At 42.1% G+C, this 16,916-nt stretch overlaps 1 protein-coding gene across 7 annotated transcripts in view; it reads left to right on the top strand.

Annotated features, from left to right (window-relative positions):
* Positions 1 to 9,360: 9,360 nt before the first annotated feature.
* Positions 9,361 to 16,916, top strand: part of ELF2 (E74 like ETS transcription factor 2) — a 99,189-nt gene continuing 91,633 nt past the window's right edge. For 4 of the 7 annotated variants that reach the window (XM_061384158.1, XM_061384163.1, XM_061384162.1 and 1 more), the window contains exon 1: positions 9,361 to 9,452. The gene's annotated coding sequence lies outside the window, so the exon portion shown is untranslated. Of the gene's footprint in view, positions 9,453 to 9,831; positions 9,921 to 16,916 lie in introns of those variants that run through there. The other 3 variants (XM_061384161.1, XM_061384167.1, XM_061384160.1) reach the window with 3 other exon arrangements.

Here is a 16,916-nt window from a genome sequence, read left to right on the forward strand (position 1 = left end):
CATTTCTAAAGCATCAGTAATAAAAACCAAATTTTAATATTCTAAGCTAGAGGAAAAAAATAATCTTTCTATTCTTTCCATGAAACTAATATTGCAAAATCATCATATGAAGAAAGAAGAGAGTATGTAACCAATGAATGTAGGAAAATTATTTTATTGGCATATCAAGTAGTTAATTAAAAAAGAGAGTATATTTTAATTTTCTTTCTCCATTCAGGCAACCAAATAACAATGCAGACATTGTAAGTGGATCCTGGAATTCTCTAGCAGAATGTAAGCCCTTTTAGGTTTGTTGAATTGTGAACTGGGTTCCTTCACCTACTTTAACTCACAGGAGAGCACAGGATCCGGAGAAGCCTGCCCGACCGTCGCCTTCAGTCTTGGAGATGATGTGGAGGAGGAGCAGGAGGAAGCTGAGCAGAGTGTTGAGAGCAGGGAATCTGGAGCCAGTCTGCTTAGTTTTCCTACCTGGCCCCACTACTCACTTGCTGCTGGTCTTGGAAAAATTATTCTTCACCTTCAGTTGCCTCAGTTTCATATTCTGCAAAATGATAATACCTTCCTGATTGTGTTGTTATGAGGACTAAAAAAAAGCTTAAAAGAAAATATACATTTGATCTACACTATTAGGATGGTGCTAAATTTCAAAAGCATTTTGTTGGTATTTAGGACTCTGACCAGGGCTTCCCAGGTGGCTCAGTGGTAAAGAATCTGCCTGCCAATGCAGGAGACACAGGAGACACAGGTTTGGTCCCAGGGTTGGGAACGTCCCCTGGAGTAGGAAATGGCAACCCACTCCAGTATTCTTGCCTGGAAAATTCCATGGACAGAGGAGCCTGGCAGGGCGCCAGTCCACAGGGGTCACAAAAGAGTCAAACACAACTGAGCACACACACAGGATTCTGACCACATCTAAGTACAGATATTATCAATTACTATACTAATTCATAGACAGCTGAATATTAATTTGAACCACAGAACTATTTTTGTTTCCCTCTCTCCTTTACAAAATGAGAGTGTCCAGTCTTTCATATACATTCACAGTATTTTAGAACTCTCCCCTTCCCATTTATTCCATTCTTTTCTGTCTGGCATTCACATTTTAATTATGGTTGTCCTGTGACCTTTTATCCTCCATATTGATTGGATTCTTATCCTGGCCTTAAATTTCCCTCTTTCTTTTTGCTTAGCAGTCAGTGTCATCAGCAGATAATGGAAAGTCTACTCAGACACAATGAGACAGACAGGAAGAACAGGATACAAGAGCCACAGGCCAGTGTACAGAGAAGATGTTGGCAACCAGAGGAAAAGGGAGTATCTGGAGAGGCAGATAGGGAACACAGCCAGAAACATTCAACTGTCTGCAGCAGTGCCTGCTGTGTTAGGCAGAACAGGGATGCCAAACAGAGGTGAGTAGGGCTGCAAGGGCAGTGCCCTACGAATTTGGGGGAAATAGGACAGGAGGCGGCTGTCAAGGCTGAAGCAGAGGGCAATACTTTTTATCGTTGATGTTTGGACAAGAACAGTTGAAACAAGGCTGCATTTTAGGTGTATTCAATGTTAGTGGTTGAGAATACAGGCTCTGGAGGAGTAAATCTCCAACTCCACTATCTACTGCATAACGTTATAAATTTTTTTTTAATGTTTTCGCCACACAGCATGCAGGATCTTAGTTGCATTCCCTGCAATGGAAGTACAGAGTCTTAAACACATAGTAGAGGGAAGTCCCTCTACTATGTAACTTTGAACAAGTGGCTTAATCTCTCATACCTTCAACATGAACTGTAGTACGGGATAATTACACAGAATTCATAAGATTAATGAACACAAAGTATCCAGTTGTATGTATACTAATAGGGGCCAATATTATTGCTATTATTATATCTATCTAATCTAATAATAATATGTTATATATAATAATAAAAATAATATATTATTGTAATCATTGCTGTTATTTACTGCTAATATGATGCTACCCCTTCTGATTAGCTGACCAGTAGGAAAAACCACCACAGAAGAAAGTAAATAAATAATGGGAAAAACATGGCTTTTGGTATGCTTTTGTAATCTTTAGGGTGCTCCAGGAAATGAATGGACGGAGAAGGCAATGGCACCCCAGTCCAGTACTCTTGCCTGGAAAATCCCATGGATGGAGGAGCCTGGTAGGCTGCAGTCCAGGGGGTCGCTAGGAGTCTGACACGACTGAGCGACTTCACTTTCACTTTTCACTTTCATGCATTGGAGAAGGAAATGGCAACCCACTCCAGTGTTCTTGCCTGGAGAATCCCAGGGACAGGGGAGCCTGGTGGGCTGCCGTCTCTGGGGTTGCACAGAGTCGGACACGACTGAAGTGACTTAGCAGCAGGAAATGAATGGAAAGAAAAATTTCTACTAACTCATTTTATCTTAGTAGCATGAAAAAAACAGTTAAGTGTCCTTGAAAACTAGTCATCCTGAAGATATGGCCATTTATTTCAGATCTTTCTCCACGGAAGACATTTATCTTTGCGTTTTAATTAACTACTATAGCATTTATCCTGAATTTTATTAAGAAATCAATTTCATTCAGAAACTTTGCTTGCTTGCTTTGCTTCAGTCGTGTCTGACTCTTTGTAACACTATGGACTGTAGCCCACCAGACTCCTCTGTCCATGGGATTCTCCAGGCAAGAATACTGGAGTAGGTCGCCATTTCCAACTCCTCGGGTTCTTCCTGACTCAAGAATCGAACCCAGGTCTCTCATGTCTCCTACATTGGCAGGCAGGTTCTTTACCACTAGCACCGCCTGAGAAGTGCTAAATCAGAAACTTTAAAGATTAAATATAATCCTAAATCACTAATAAAATATCTTCATATACATTTCACTTGAACTTTTAATTTTATGGGTTTCCTTAGTGGCTCAGATAGTAAAGAAACTGCCTGTAATGCAGGAGACATGGGTTCAATCCCTGGGTTGGGAAGATCCCCTGGAGAAGGGAATGGCAATCCACTTCAGTATTCTTGCCTGGAGAATTCTATGGAATTATTTAATTTAATAATAAAGATAAGGAGGCAAAATCTGCTTATAAAAATTGTTTTTAACACTGACAATGTTAAGAAATCCTAATTAGAATAAAGTGTTCAGTTCAGTTCAGTTCAGTCACTCAGTCGTGTCTGACTCTTTGTGACCCCATGAATCACAGCATGCCAGGCCTCCCTGTCCATCACCAACTCCCAGACTTCACTCAAACTCATGTCCATCAAGTCGGTGATGCCATCCAGCCATCTCATCCTCTGTCATCTCCTTCTCCTCCTGCCTCCAATCCCTCCCAGCATCAGAGTCTTTTCCAATGAGTCAACTGTTCGCATCAGGTGGCCAAAGTATTGAAGTTCAGCTTTAGCATCAGACCTTCCAAAAAACACCCAGGACTGGTCTCCTTTAGAATGGACTGGTTGGATCTCCTTGCAGTCCAAGGGACTCTCAAGAATCTTCTCCAACACCACAGTTCAAAACCATCAATTCTTTGGCGCTCAGCTTTCTTCACAGTCCAACTCTCACATCCATACATGACCACCAGAAAAACTTGACTAGACGGACCTTTGTTGGCAAAGTAATGTTTCTGCTTTTGAATATGCTATCTAGGTTGGTCATAACTTTCCTTCCAAGGAGTAAGCGTATCTTTTAATTTCATGGCTGCAGTCACCATCTACAGTGATTTTGGAGCCCAGAAAAATAAAGTCTGACACTGTTTCTACTGTTTCCCCATCTATTTCCCATGAAATGATGGGACCAGATGCCATGATCTTCGTTTTCTGAATGTTGAGCTTTAAGCCAATTTTTTCACTCTCCTCTTTCACTCTCAAGAGGCTTTTTAGTTCCTCTTCACTTTCTGCCATAAGGGTGGTGTCATCTGCATATCTGAGGTTATTGATATTTCTCCTGGCAATCTTGATTCCAGCTTATGCTTCATTCAGCCCGGCACTGCATATAAGTTAAATAAGCAGGGTGACAATATACAGCCTTGACGTACTCCTTTTCCTATTTGGAACCAGTCTGTTGTTCCATGTCCAGTTCTAACTGTTGCTTCCTGACCTGCATACAGGTTTCTCAAGAGGCAGGTCAGGTGGTCTGGCATTCCCATCTCTTTCAGAATTTTCCACAGTTTATTGTGATCCACACAGTCAAAGGCTTTGGCATAGTCAAGAAAGCAGAAATAGATATTTTTCTGGAACTCTCTTGCTTTTTCGATGATCCAGCAGATGTTGGCAATTTGATCTCTGGTTCCTCTGCCTTTTCTAAAACCAGCTTGAACATCAGGAAGTTCACAGTTCATGTACTGCTGAAGCCTGGCTTGGGGAATTTTGAGCATTACTTTACTAGCGTGTGAGATGAGTGCAATCGTGCGGTAGTTTGAGCATTCTTTGGCATTGCCTTTCTTTGGGATTGGAATGAAAACTGACCTTTTCCAGTCCTGTGGCCACTGCTGAGTTTTCCAAATTTGCTGGCATATTGAGTGTAGCATTTTCATAGCATCATCTTTCAGGATTTGGAATAGCTCCACTGGAATTCCATCACCTCCACTAGCTTTGTTCATAGTGATGCTTTCTAAGGCCCACTTGACTTCACATTCCAGGATGTCTGGCTCTAGGTCAGTGATCACACCATCATGATTATCTTGGTAGTGAAGATCTTTTTTGTACAGTTCTTCTGTGTATTCTTGCCACCTCTTAATGTCTTCTGCTTCTGTTAGGTCCGTACCATTTCTGTCCTTTATTGAGCCCATCTTTGCATGAAATGTTCCATTGGTATCTCTAATTTTCTTGAAGAGATCTCTAGTCTTTCCCATTCTGTTGTTTTCCTCTATTTCTTTGCATTGATCGCTGAGGAAGGCTTTCTTATCTCTCCTTGCTGTTCTTTGGAACTCTGCATTCAGATGCGTATATCTTTCCTTTTCTCCTTTGCTTTTTGCTTCTTTTCTTTTCACAGCTATTTGTAAGTCCTCCCCAGACAGCCATTCTGCTTTTTTGCATTTCTTTTCCATGGGGATGGTCTTGATCCCTGAATAAAGTGTAATCCATGCTAAATACTTCAAATATTTTTAAAAAATAATAAGATATTCTTTGAAAGTAATTTATATGTGGTTAGAATAAATACAATGCTTCCAACTAAAGCACTATTTTAAAGTAAAGACTACTTTGTAAGTATATCAAGAACTCAAATTATGAAACGACTTTAAGTACTTATTTTACAAGAAAACATTACATGGTAAAATTACACATGCAACTCATGAGGATTTGGCATCCATTCTATATTAAAATCTTTATACTTTCTGCTTCTCTGGTTGCATTTGATGGTACAAATTTCATTCTTAAGAACTCTTTCATTGGATTATGGAAACTTTACATGTGCCTCCAAAATTATTTTGGTTTTCATCATTCTCTCAGGCAGGCCTATTATAACTTGATAAACATACAATGTTTTAGTGATTCTGACTTATAAAAGGCAAGATGGTATCTAAAACAAAACATGAGTTTGGGGATTGGGTTTCTTTGCAGACACAGAATATGGGGGAGTTATGAATAATTATCTTTGGAGACACCCAGAAAGGGGTGGTGGAAGGGATGGATACAGTAACTCACCAACAAGGTAGGTTAACACCATAGTATAACTGGACAGTTGCCCAGAACCCCTTACTCTTTAAAGAGACAAAAGAAGACATTTTTCTGGCTGTTTTATAAAGTTTACATAGTTGCTGGTAACCTGTGATTTGCCCAGCTGCAATGAGGGAATCCAACAAGTTAAAAACCTATGTCAGTCACTCAAAATTCACTACTGTGTCAGGGCCTTGTGATACCCAGCTTCCAACATGGCCCTAGTGATGTTCATCTTCTGGTGTTATGTCCTTGTGTAGTGCCATCCCACGTTGAGTTAGGAGTGGTCTGTATGACCAGTAGAATACTGGTTAAAAAAGGCAGCATGGCCTTCCTTTGTTCTCTTGGATTACTCACTTTGAAAGGGAATAGAGCCTTATTTAATCAACTATAACTCACAGTGCTGAAGGATTTGCCCGAAATAGAGAATTTTCAATTTGGGAGGCTACCACTTGGAGAATTTAGTCTTGTCCTTCATTCCTCATGTTGATTACCACTTCCACCCTTAAAACAGGTGCTAAGGGGTCCTTCTTCCATTTAACATTCTGATATAAAAGTGATGATATCCTCTTCTCTTATTTTGCCTATCATATTAAAGACAGGCTGAGTAGTCTAAGATGATCTTAAAAAGAGATTTTCTTAGTGAAAACAAAAGGGAAAGAGAGAAAAGTACAAAATTATTCTACCTAATATACATATGGCAACCCACTACAGTACTCTTGCCTGGAAAATCCCATGGACCAAGGAGCCTGGTAGGCTGCAGTCCACAGGGTCGCTAGGAGTCGGACACGACTAAGCGACTTCACTTTCACTTTCACTTTCATGCATTGGAGAAGGAAATGGCAACCCACTCCAGTGTTCTTGCCTGGAGAATCCCAGGGATGGGGGAGCCTGGTGGGCTGCTGTCTATGTGGTCGCACAGAATCGGACACGACTGAAGTGACTTAGCAGCAGCAGCAGCAGCAACATACATATAATCTTATTAATATTTGGTCTCTCTATATACAGACCAAATCTGTTCCTAACTTAGAAATCAGGGCTTGTTGCATACTCCTTAATATGCCATGTTACGGTCATGGAGATACAGTAGTACTGAATATTAATTCCTTACAAATATAAAAAATGGACAATAGTGAACTTATGCTCAGGCGCTTAAGTCCTATCCAATTCTTTGTAACCTCATGGACTGTAGCCCGCCAGGCTCCTCTGTCCATGGGATTTTCCAGGCAAGAATACTAGAGTGGGTTGCCATTTCCTACTCCAGGGAATCTCACCAACCCAAGGAATGAACCTGAGTCTCCTGCACTGCAGGCCAATTCTTTACAGTTCCCTTAAGTGATAGGCTATTTTACAGAAAATAGGGCATTAGAAATACCGTCCTAGAAAGGATGCTGTTTATAGTATCCTGTTTAATGGGTATGAAAGATTTGAATGTTATAGGGAAAGTCGCTCAGTCGTGTCTGACTCTTTGCAACCCCATGGACTATATAGTCCATGGAATTCTCCAGGTCAGAATACTGGAGTGGGTAGCCTTCTCCAGGTGATCTTCCCAACCCAGGGATCGAACCCAGGTCTCCGGCATTGCAGGCAGATTCTTTACCAGCTGAGCCACAAAGGAAGACTTGAATGGGCTTTATAAATTCTTTAATTTAGAAAAGTGGCAAGAGTCGCTATGTTTTAAAACTCAGGAATCTATAGAACTTCATCAGAGTTTAGAGGATCTCTTTGACCCTATTTGCTACACAGATTTCCCCTATGTTTAAAAGCAAAAATCTCTTAAGAAAAAAGTACCCAGAGTTGCTTTTTCAGATAGGAAAGAATCCCCTCACAACCCTCTTGGCTTCCCAGTAAATATACAGGCATTATTAGCTTTAAAAAAGAGAAGATCATTAAATTCCTCGCTCTTCAGAGACTTCTATCAGAGGGCCTTCTGCGATTCTTTGAAGTTTGAGCCTTACTGTAGCGTTATTTCCACGGTTCCCACGTTACTTTCAAGAACAGCTATCTCTTATAATCCTCAGGGTTTTTCCCTCGTTCAGGACTGACGGTGGAGCCTCAAAAAGAGTAAGACTGGAGCCGGGAAACGAACCTGCTGAACACTGTGACGGGTCCATCGGAGTGCGGCTGCAGGAGCCCGGGAGGGGACCAGAATCGGTCCCCATGCGCACTGGGACAGTCTCTGTTCTTTGTTGAATAAATACAAGAAAATGCGGCGGCGGCCAAGTGTGTTGGCGGGGGAATACGTTGAGGCGTTTATATGCATAACTGTGCGTAAGAAAGATCATTAATGAGGCGCTACAAACGCAGGACAACCCTGGGCACCGTGTCATTGGCTTTTGTGTACTTGGAGGCGCGTGAGTGCCCTGCTCAGAGATTCCTCTTTGTGTGAAACGGGGGAAACCAGAAGCTTGCAGCTACAACTGGGTTTTCATTTTTTTCGAATTCGCAGGCACTCAAATACTCCCGCATCAACACTCTCCCGCATTTCCGCACCGACAATCCTCGGACTTCAGTTACTTGTCCGTCCGTCGCCGACCGAGCGAGGAGCGACAATGGCTCGGTGCGGACACCCGCAGCTCCCCGGGGCCAGAGCCAGGGGACGGCCCGGCGCGCTCCGCAGCTGCGCGCTGAGCCCAGCCGCCCGCCCGTCAGCAAACGCGGGCACCAACCGTCGCGCGGCCCGGCCGTTGGGCGGGTGGTAATTTCTGGGAATGGGGCGGGGTCCGCAGGGTACAAGGCCGGACGTTTGCAGGCTAGCGGGAGGAGGAGGAGCGGGCTGCGCGGAGGGGCGCGGGCAGGGAGGGGCGTGGCTCCACGATGGTCACTGGCCGGGGAGGCACCGGGGGCGGGGCCGGCGGCGCGCTCCTGCCCGCCCGCGCCCCCGCCTTCCACTTAGTCCTGGCTTGGGAGTGGAGATGCCAGAGACCCGGGCTAGGAGTTTTCACAACCTCCAACCCTCAGTGACTGTCAGGCTGCCCGAGGGCCGAACCGTCCCTGGAGAAGGGCGGGAGTCCAGAACTTGGGGATGGGGTGACAGCCCGGGCCCGCGGGGGCCCTCAGAGAGGGGCAAGGGTGTGTGAGTGCGGTCCGGGCCGGCGGCCGCTGCAGGTGCACGCGCGGCCCCGCTGCCCCCCACGCGCCGGCCCGCGTTTGGGAGCCCCCGCGCCAGTCCCGGGCCCTGGTCAGAGTCGGGAACAGGCTGGCGAAGCGCCGAGCAGGAAGCGGGACAAGTGGCGAGAGTCTTTACCTGAGAAGGCGGGTTTGAGAAGTTGGGGGGCTACAGGGCGGGCGAGATTCGAGACGGCCACGGAAGCATGTTGGGCGGGCTGGTGCGGGTCGAGGGCGGCGGGGCCCCGCGGGGTATAAATAGCCGGCCCGGGTTTGACAGGCGCGGCGGTGACTGGCGGTGCCGCCGTACCCCCCCTCCCCGCCGCCGCGTGGGGAGGGGAGGAGCGCTCTGAGCGGGCGGGGTGGGGGAGGCGGACTCGAGTGTCCTGGTGGCGGCGGCAGGAGGCCGAGGGGGAGGAGCCGAGGCGGGGGGTGGAGGGCGGGGGCCACCATTGCTCCCCGCGCCGGGCTCAGTGTCGCCGCCGTCGCCTCGGCGGTTGGGGGGTCGGTGGGGCGGCGCGGGCGGGGGGCTCTGCGCGGGGCGGCGCGCCGCTGTTTTGTCTCCTCCTCTCCCAGTGGAGCGGCTCGGGCAGCCGGGGAGGCCCCGGCTCCCTCCGGACGCCTGGCCAACGGCGGCGGCGGCGGCGGCTAGTCCGCGGCCCTGCCGGGAGGGAAAGCGACGCGGCGGTCTTCCTGAGCGACGCGGAGAGCAGGTAAGAGCGCGGGCCGCCGAGGCTGGTGGGAGGGAGGGAGCGCGGAGGGTGCGGCGAGAAAGCCTTGCCGTCCCGAGTGCCACCGCCTCCCTCCGCGCCCCCGCCCGGCGCCTGTGTTGTTTGCTCCGGGGTTTGCGGAGGGTTTCCGGAGGCTGTAGCGGTGACACCGGCCGGGAGCTGGGAAAGGGGGCTGAGTGCCCCGGGGCAACGGTTGGGGAGCTGGACTTGGAGAAAGGGGAAGGCGCGCGGCGCGCCCGCCCGCGAGGAGCGCGGGGCGCGGAGCAGGGCTGAGGGAAGAGGTTACAGACCCCGGCGGGGGGGATGGGCCGCGCGCAGCTGGTCTCGCTGTGTTTACGTCGCCGCGCGAGTCACCTCTGCCGAGAAGCGGACTGAACTGACCCGCCTTATTCCGAGAGGAGGCCAGGGCGGGGGTCCGGCCCTAGAGGAAACGCGTCCTGGGAGGGTCGGGTAAGGCGGGAGGCGGCGGCCGGCGCCGGGGCAGGGCGGCGAGCCCGGGGCGGGACCTGGGCGGCTGCGGCCGCGTGGGGTGGCGTGGACGGCTGGAGAGCAGTTTCCTCCGCCGTCGGGCCTCCTAGCCGCCTCTTACCTTTCCTGCCCTCTGCTGCTAGCTGGCACGGCAGGTTGTACTCGGTCATTCTTTTATTCTCTCACTCCACACCGGCCCCCTGCTGCCACTTCCCCCTGTTCCCGCGGGAGTGGGGAGGCTGGGCTCTGACAGGAATCTGTTTTTTAAACAAAACAAAAACGGGCTCTGTAACACGCGCGTCCAGTGACCGCCTTATGGAGCCTTTCTTCGCGAAGCTGGCCCTCCGGGACCGTGTTCCTGGGTATTGGAGGGTGGGGGGAACGCGGCAAGAGGACGGTGAAGGCTTGGCTAGGGCTGGAACTGACTGCCTGAGCAGCTTTGCGAGCTGGGCAGCCGAGTCCCTTCTCTACTTGAGCATTTTTATTCCATGTCAATAGAGGACAGAGAAAATACTCCATTACCCCAAGAGTAATCTAGATTGAATAGTTTCTAACGTTTCTCATGTGCCAGCATCCTGGGCTCTTTTTTTGTAGGAGCTAGCTACGCTGCAGAATAGCCTTTAAGTTCATCGTACTTCATGAAAGAAGAGGTGAACACTTAATTGTACAACTATGAATTTCACCCCCTATCTTGTGTTCATCAACATTTATTTCAACTGTGTGGTTTAAATTTTAATCCAGTGATGATAGAACAGTAATCTGGTGTTTAGTAATCAGATTTGCCTTTCTTTTTAACTGTGAGTCTGTATCGTGAGGTAAATTATGCACTTTGTCTAGTGCTGTGGTCACAGAATAGTGCCAGAATGCACAGAATAATGTCTTCTTTACCAAGATAGGATTGGATATTTGAGTTTCAGAATTTCTTCTTTTCTTCAGAAGGTAGTATGACTTTATATAAGACTGGAAGCTAATTACATTTAAAGGGGTTTAGGAATAAGGTTTAAATATGATGTAATAGTTTACAAAGTGAGTTTATATGAATATTACTGAGATATCTTCTAAAAACATGAAGTAGAAAATTCATATATCTTGGGCATTTGAAATTGGACAGTTTAATGTCAGTATTTTTTTAAACTTAGTGACTTGAACTAATTGCTTTGTTAAATCATTACTTTTCCATTCAGACATATATACTCATTTACAAAATAATCACAGTAGGTTGGAAAGAATTTGTAACTTTGAGATTTTTATATCCTAAGTAGATAGATTGGAACTGTGGCTGTGGTAGGCCCTTATCAGTGTTGATGGCTTTACTTGCTCACAGATTGTACACTAAGGTTTATTGTCGTTGATGATAGTAACAGCTTTATTGAGATATAATTAACTTACCATTCAATTCACCAATTTAAAGCGTACAGTTCAGTGGTTTTTAATATATTCACAGAGTTGTGGAACTATCACCATAATCAATTTTAAAACATTTTCATTATCCCCAAAAAGGAACCTCATACCCATCAACTGTTACTCTCCATTTTCCTCCAAAACCCTCAGCCTTAGGCAAGCACTAATTACCTTCTGTCTCTATTCTGGACAAATTGCATAATGGAATCTTACAGTGTGTAATCTTTCATAACTGCTTTCTTTGACTTAGCATAATGCTTTCAGAGTTCATTCATGTTGTAGCATGTGTCATTTCATTTTTATTGCTGAATAATATTCCATTGTATGGATGGATATACCACATATTATTTATCCATTGATTAGTTGATGAACATTAGAGTTTCTACTTTTTAGCTATTACAAGTAATGCTGCAATGTACATTTTTGTACAAATTTTTGTGTGAATATGTTTTCATTTCTCCTGAGTATATACAGTTTTTTAAAAAATTAGTTTTTTGAGTTATTTAATACCCCAAATTAATTCTGGATGCAAAATTTAATAATTCGTTAGTAAATATATTGAGTTGTTAAATTATCACCACAAGCCAATTTTAGAACATTTTATTACTTCTAAAAATTCTTTCTAGTCTTTTTGCAATTAACCCTTATTCTCACTCCTGGCCCCAGTCGACTACTGATCTGTATTTTGTTTCTATAGATTTTCCTTTTCTGGATATTTCATGTAAATGGAAACATAGAATATGTAGTCTTTTTCTTCTGGCTTCTTAGCATGTTTTGAGGATTCATCCATATTGTAGCATGCATCAATATTTTGTTTCTTTTTATTGCTGAATAGTATTTTGATGTATGGATATACCATATTTTGTTTATCTGTTGACCAGTTGATGGGCATTTGGATTGTTTCCAGTTTTTGACTGTTAGAAATAATGAAACTTGAAAGTTTAAGTCTTTAGTGTGGACATATGGTTTCATTCTCTTGGATAGATGCCTAGGAATAGAATTTCTGGGTCATCTAACTTTTTGAGAAACTGCCAAACTGTTTTTGAAAGTGGCCTTACATTTTATATTCCTATCAGCAGTGTACAAGAGTTAAAATTTTTTCACACCTTTGCCAACACTTGTTATTGTACTTTTTGTTATAGCCATTGTACTATGAAATGTTTAACTCTTTGTGATTTTAAATAGCATTTTTCCTAAAGATGCAAGGTGTTAAGCATTTTTTCATATGGTATTCATATATCCATTTAGGTGGAAAAAGCCATTCACGTCTTTTGCCCATTGTTGTATTATTATTGACTTGAAAGAGTTTTTAATAACATTCTGAATGCAAGTCCTTTCTTAGATACATGATTTACAAATATTTTCTCCTAGTCTGTGGCTTTTCTCTCTCTCTGTCTTCTTTTTAATTGGAGTCTTTTGAAGCACCAAAGTTTTAATTTCCCAATTTTTCTTTTGTAGATCATGCTTTTGTTGTTTTAAGAATTCTACCTCATCCAAGAGTGTAAGGATTTCTTTTTTGTTTTCTTTTAGATATTTTATAGATTTTGCTCTTAGATTTATGATCTGTTTTGAGTTAATTTTTGAGTATGGTGCGAAATAAGGGTCTAAATTCACCTGTTGTATATGGGAAGATCCCCTGGAGGAGGAAATGGCAACCCATTCCAATAGTCTTGCCTGGAGAATCCTATGGACCAGAGGAATCTGGCAGGCTTTGGTCCATAGGGTCACAAAGAGGTGGACATGACTAAAGTGACTTAGCCCGCACATAATGGGTTGTCTTAACACCATTCATTGAAAAGATTGTCATTTCTCCATTGCTTGTAAATGTAAAGATTTAATTCTGGACTTGCAACTCTGTTTTATCTGTATGTCTCCTTGTGCTAGTACCACTCTGTCTCTATTGCTGTGCTTTATGGTAATTTATGAAACCAAGTGGTGTAAATCCTTAAATTTTGTTATTTTTTAAAATTACGGCTATTCTGGGTTACATGTAAAATTTGAAAAATTGGTTTGTCATTGTCTGCAAAAAAATGTTTTGGAATTTTGATGGGGAATGCATTGAATCTGTAGATCAGGTTGGGATGAATTGCTGCCTTATAATATTCAATTTTTAAATACAGGAACATGAAACTTTCTTTTTATTTACTGATCTTTAATTTTTCTAAGTGATGTTTTAAAATCTTCAGTGTACAAATCTTTTACTTAAAAAAAATTGTGGTAAGAACACTTAACATGAGATCTACCCTATTGATTTAAAAAAAAATTTATTTATTTTTGGCTGTGCTGTATTTTTGTTCTTGCTTGGACTTTTCTCCAGTTGAAGCGAGTGGGGCCTACTCTTGTTACAGTGTTCGGACTTCCCTCTTCTGTGGCCTCTCTTGTTGCCGAGGCACAAGCTGTAGGAAGCATGGGCTTCAGTAGTTTTGGTTCCTCGGCTCTAGAGCACAGACTCAATAGTTGTGGCCCATGGACTTAGTTGATCTGCAGCATGTGGGATCCTCCTGGACCAGGGATCTGGTGTTCCCCGATCAGGGTGTCTTCTGCACTGGCAGGTGGATTCTTGAACACTGAGCCACCAGGGAATCCTTTCTTTATTTTTTAAGAATACAGTATACTGTTGCTAACTGTGACAAAATGTTGTATAACAGATTTCTCTATTTGATAGAGGGTTCCTTTTTAATTCTATTTTATTCAGAGTTTTTTTTTTTTTTTTTTTAATCAAATTTTACTGAAGTTCAGCAAATGTGTTTTCTGCATCTCTTAACATGACAAACTGGTGCAGTTGCTCAAGCTGATCCTGGTTTTAGTACTGGAACTCCTGCTTCTTGGGAAACTCTTAGTCCCAGACAAAACAAAACGGTTGGTCACTTTAATGTCTGAGATCATCATGTGGTTTCTGTCCTTTATTCCATTAGTATAGAGTTTTATATTAACTGATTTTTAACAATTAAACCAGCCTTGTATTCCTGGGCTAAATCCCACTTGATCATGGTGTATAATTCTTATTATATGCTCCTGGATTTACTTTGCTAATGTTTATTGAACGTTTTTGTGTCTATACTTACGGAAGATACTGATCTGAAGTTTTCTTGTGATCTCTTTGGATTTTGTAATGTAATTATACATTTTAATCCCAGAATAAATTGAGAATTGTTCCCTCTTCTGTTTCCTATGAGTTTGTGAAGGATTGGTGGTATTACCTCCTTAAATATATTCATAGAATTCATCAATGAAATATTCTGGGCCTAGATTTTCCTTTTTGGAAAATTCTTAAACTACTAATTCAGTTTCTTCACTGGACCTATTCAGATTTTTTTGCTAAGTTATGTGTTACTAGTTTTGGTAATTGTGTTTCTAGGGATGTGTCTGTTTCATCTAAGCTATTTAATATTTTGGGCATGTACTTTGTAATAGTTTTATGTATGCTTTTAATTTTGCAAGCCTAGGAGTGATGTCTTTGTTTCATTTCTAATTTTGGTAGCATGTTTCTTCTTTCTTTTTTACTTAGTCATTTTAGGAAAAGATTTATCAGTTTCGTTTTCAAAGAAAAAAGTTTTTCTGTTTTCTACTTCACTGATTGCCATTTTAATCTTTATAATTTCATCCCTTCTGTTTGCTTAATATTTAATTTACTTTTCTTTTTCTAGTTTCTTAAGGTACACGCTTAGGTTATTGATCTGAGATCTTATTTTCTGATACAGGCATATAAAACTATACATTTCCTTCCAAATACTCTTAGTGACCATATGTTTTTATATGCTCTGCTTTTGAAAATTTTAATTCATACTTTCTCATTTCCTTTGTGATATCTTCTTTGACCCATGGTTATTTAGAAATGTATTATTTAATTTTCAGTTATTTGGGGATTCCCTAAATTTCATTATTGTTAATTTCTAGTTTAATGTCCCTGTAGTAAGAGAACATACTTTGTATTTTTTCTCATTTTACATTTATTGAAACATCTTTATGACCTAGTAGGTAATCTATTCTGAATAATGTTCTGTGTGCACTAGAAAGGTATTCTGCTACTGTTGGGTGGAATGTTTTATAGGTATCAGGTCAAGTTGGTTTTTTGTTATGATTTTCTGTCTGCTGCTAAGTCGCTTCAGTCATGTCCGATTCTTTGCGACCCCATAGATGGCAGCCCACCAGGCTCCCCCATCCCTGGGATTCTCCAGGCAAGAACACTGGAGTGGGTTGCCATTTCCTTCTCCAATGCATGAAAGTGAAAAGTGAAAATGAAGTTGCTCAGTCGTGTCCGGCTCTTAGCGACCCCATGGACTGCAGCCTACCAGGCTCCTCCGTCCATGGGATTTTCCAGGCAAGAGTACTGGAGTGGGGTGCCATTGCCTTCTCCGATTTTCTGTCTAGCTTTTCTATTAATTATTGAGAGTGAGATATTAAAACCTATTATTATTGAAGTATCTGTTTTTCCTTTCAGTTCTGTTAATTTTTGCTTCATATTTTTGGGACTGGTGTTAGATGTGATATATGGATATAATAATACACATACATACATTCTATAGTAGTATTTTATCTGGTGTTAGTGTGTGGCTACTCCAGCTCTCTTATGTTTACTGTTTGCGTTGCATATCTTTTTCTGTCTTTTTACTTTTGTTTTGAATCTAAAGTGTATCTTACAGACAACATATAGTTAAAATGCTTATTTTAAAAAATTAATGTGACCACTTCTGCCTTTTGATTGGAGAATTCATAATCTGCTCACATTTAATGTTATCATTGAGAGTCAGATTTATGCAGTTCTGCTATTTTCCATGTGTCTCATTTCTTTTTTATTTCTTTCTTTGGCCTCTACTGCCTATTCTGGAGTTAATAGTTATCTTACCGGCTATCATTTAAATTCCTTTGTTAGTTTTTTAACTGGATTTTTTAAAATTATTTTCTTAGGTTGCTTTAGGGATTACAGTGTGTATCTTAATTTATCAGTTTGCTTCAGAATTGACTGATTTAATTATAGAAAATACAAAAACTTTGCTCTATTTTTTTTCCTGTCCTGTCAATATTGTCATACATATTAAATTTTTATGTTGTAGGAGCCCAACAATATAATTTTACAATATTTTATTTATTTATTTTTTCAATTTTACAATATTTTAGTGTAATTGTATGTTTTTAAAAATAGTCAAGAGAAGAAAACATAAAGTTTTAAAAATATTTATCACATATTTACTGTTTATGTGTTCTTTATTTCTTTTTATGTATTGATTTATGGGCTGATTATTTCCTTTCAATCTCATGGCCTTCCTTTTGGATTTCTTGTAAGGAAAGTTTGTTACTAATGAATTATCTCAGTCTTTGTTTCTTGGGCTTGTTTTTATTTTGCCTTTATTTTTGAAGAGTACTTTTGCTGGATATAGAATTCTTTGCTGCATTTTTTTTTTCTTTTAGCATCTTGAATACGTCATCTTCTGCTTTCTGGCCTCCATTGTTTCTGATGAGTAGTTTTTCTTTTTGTGCTTTCAAAATTTTCTGTCCTTAGTCAGCAGTTTTACAGTGATATGTCTGGGTGTGGATCTCTTTGTGTAATCCTCTTTTGGATTCAGTAAACTTAAATGT

The sequence above is a fragment of the Bos javanicus genome, chromosome 17, assembly GCF_032452875.1.
Source record: "Bos javanicus breed banteng chromosome 17, ARS-OSU_banteng_1.0, whole genome shotgun sequence".
Lineage (NCBI taxonomy): Eukaryota > Metazoa > Chordata > Mammalia > Artiodactyla > Bovidae > Bos > Bos javanicus.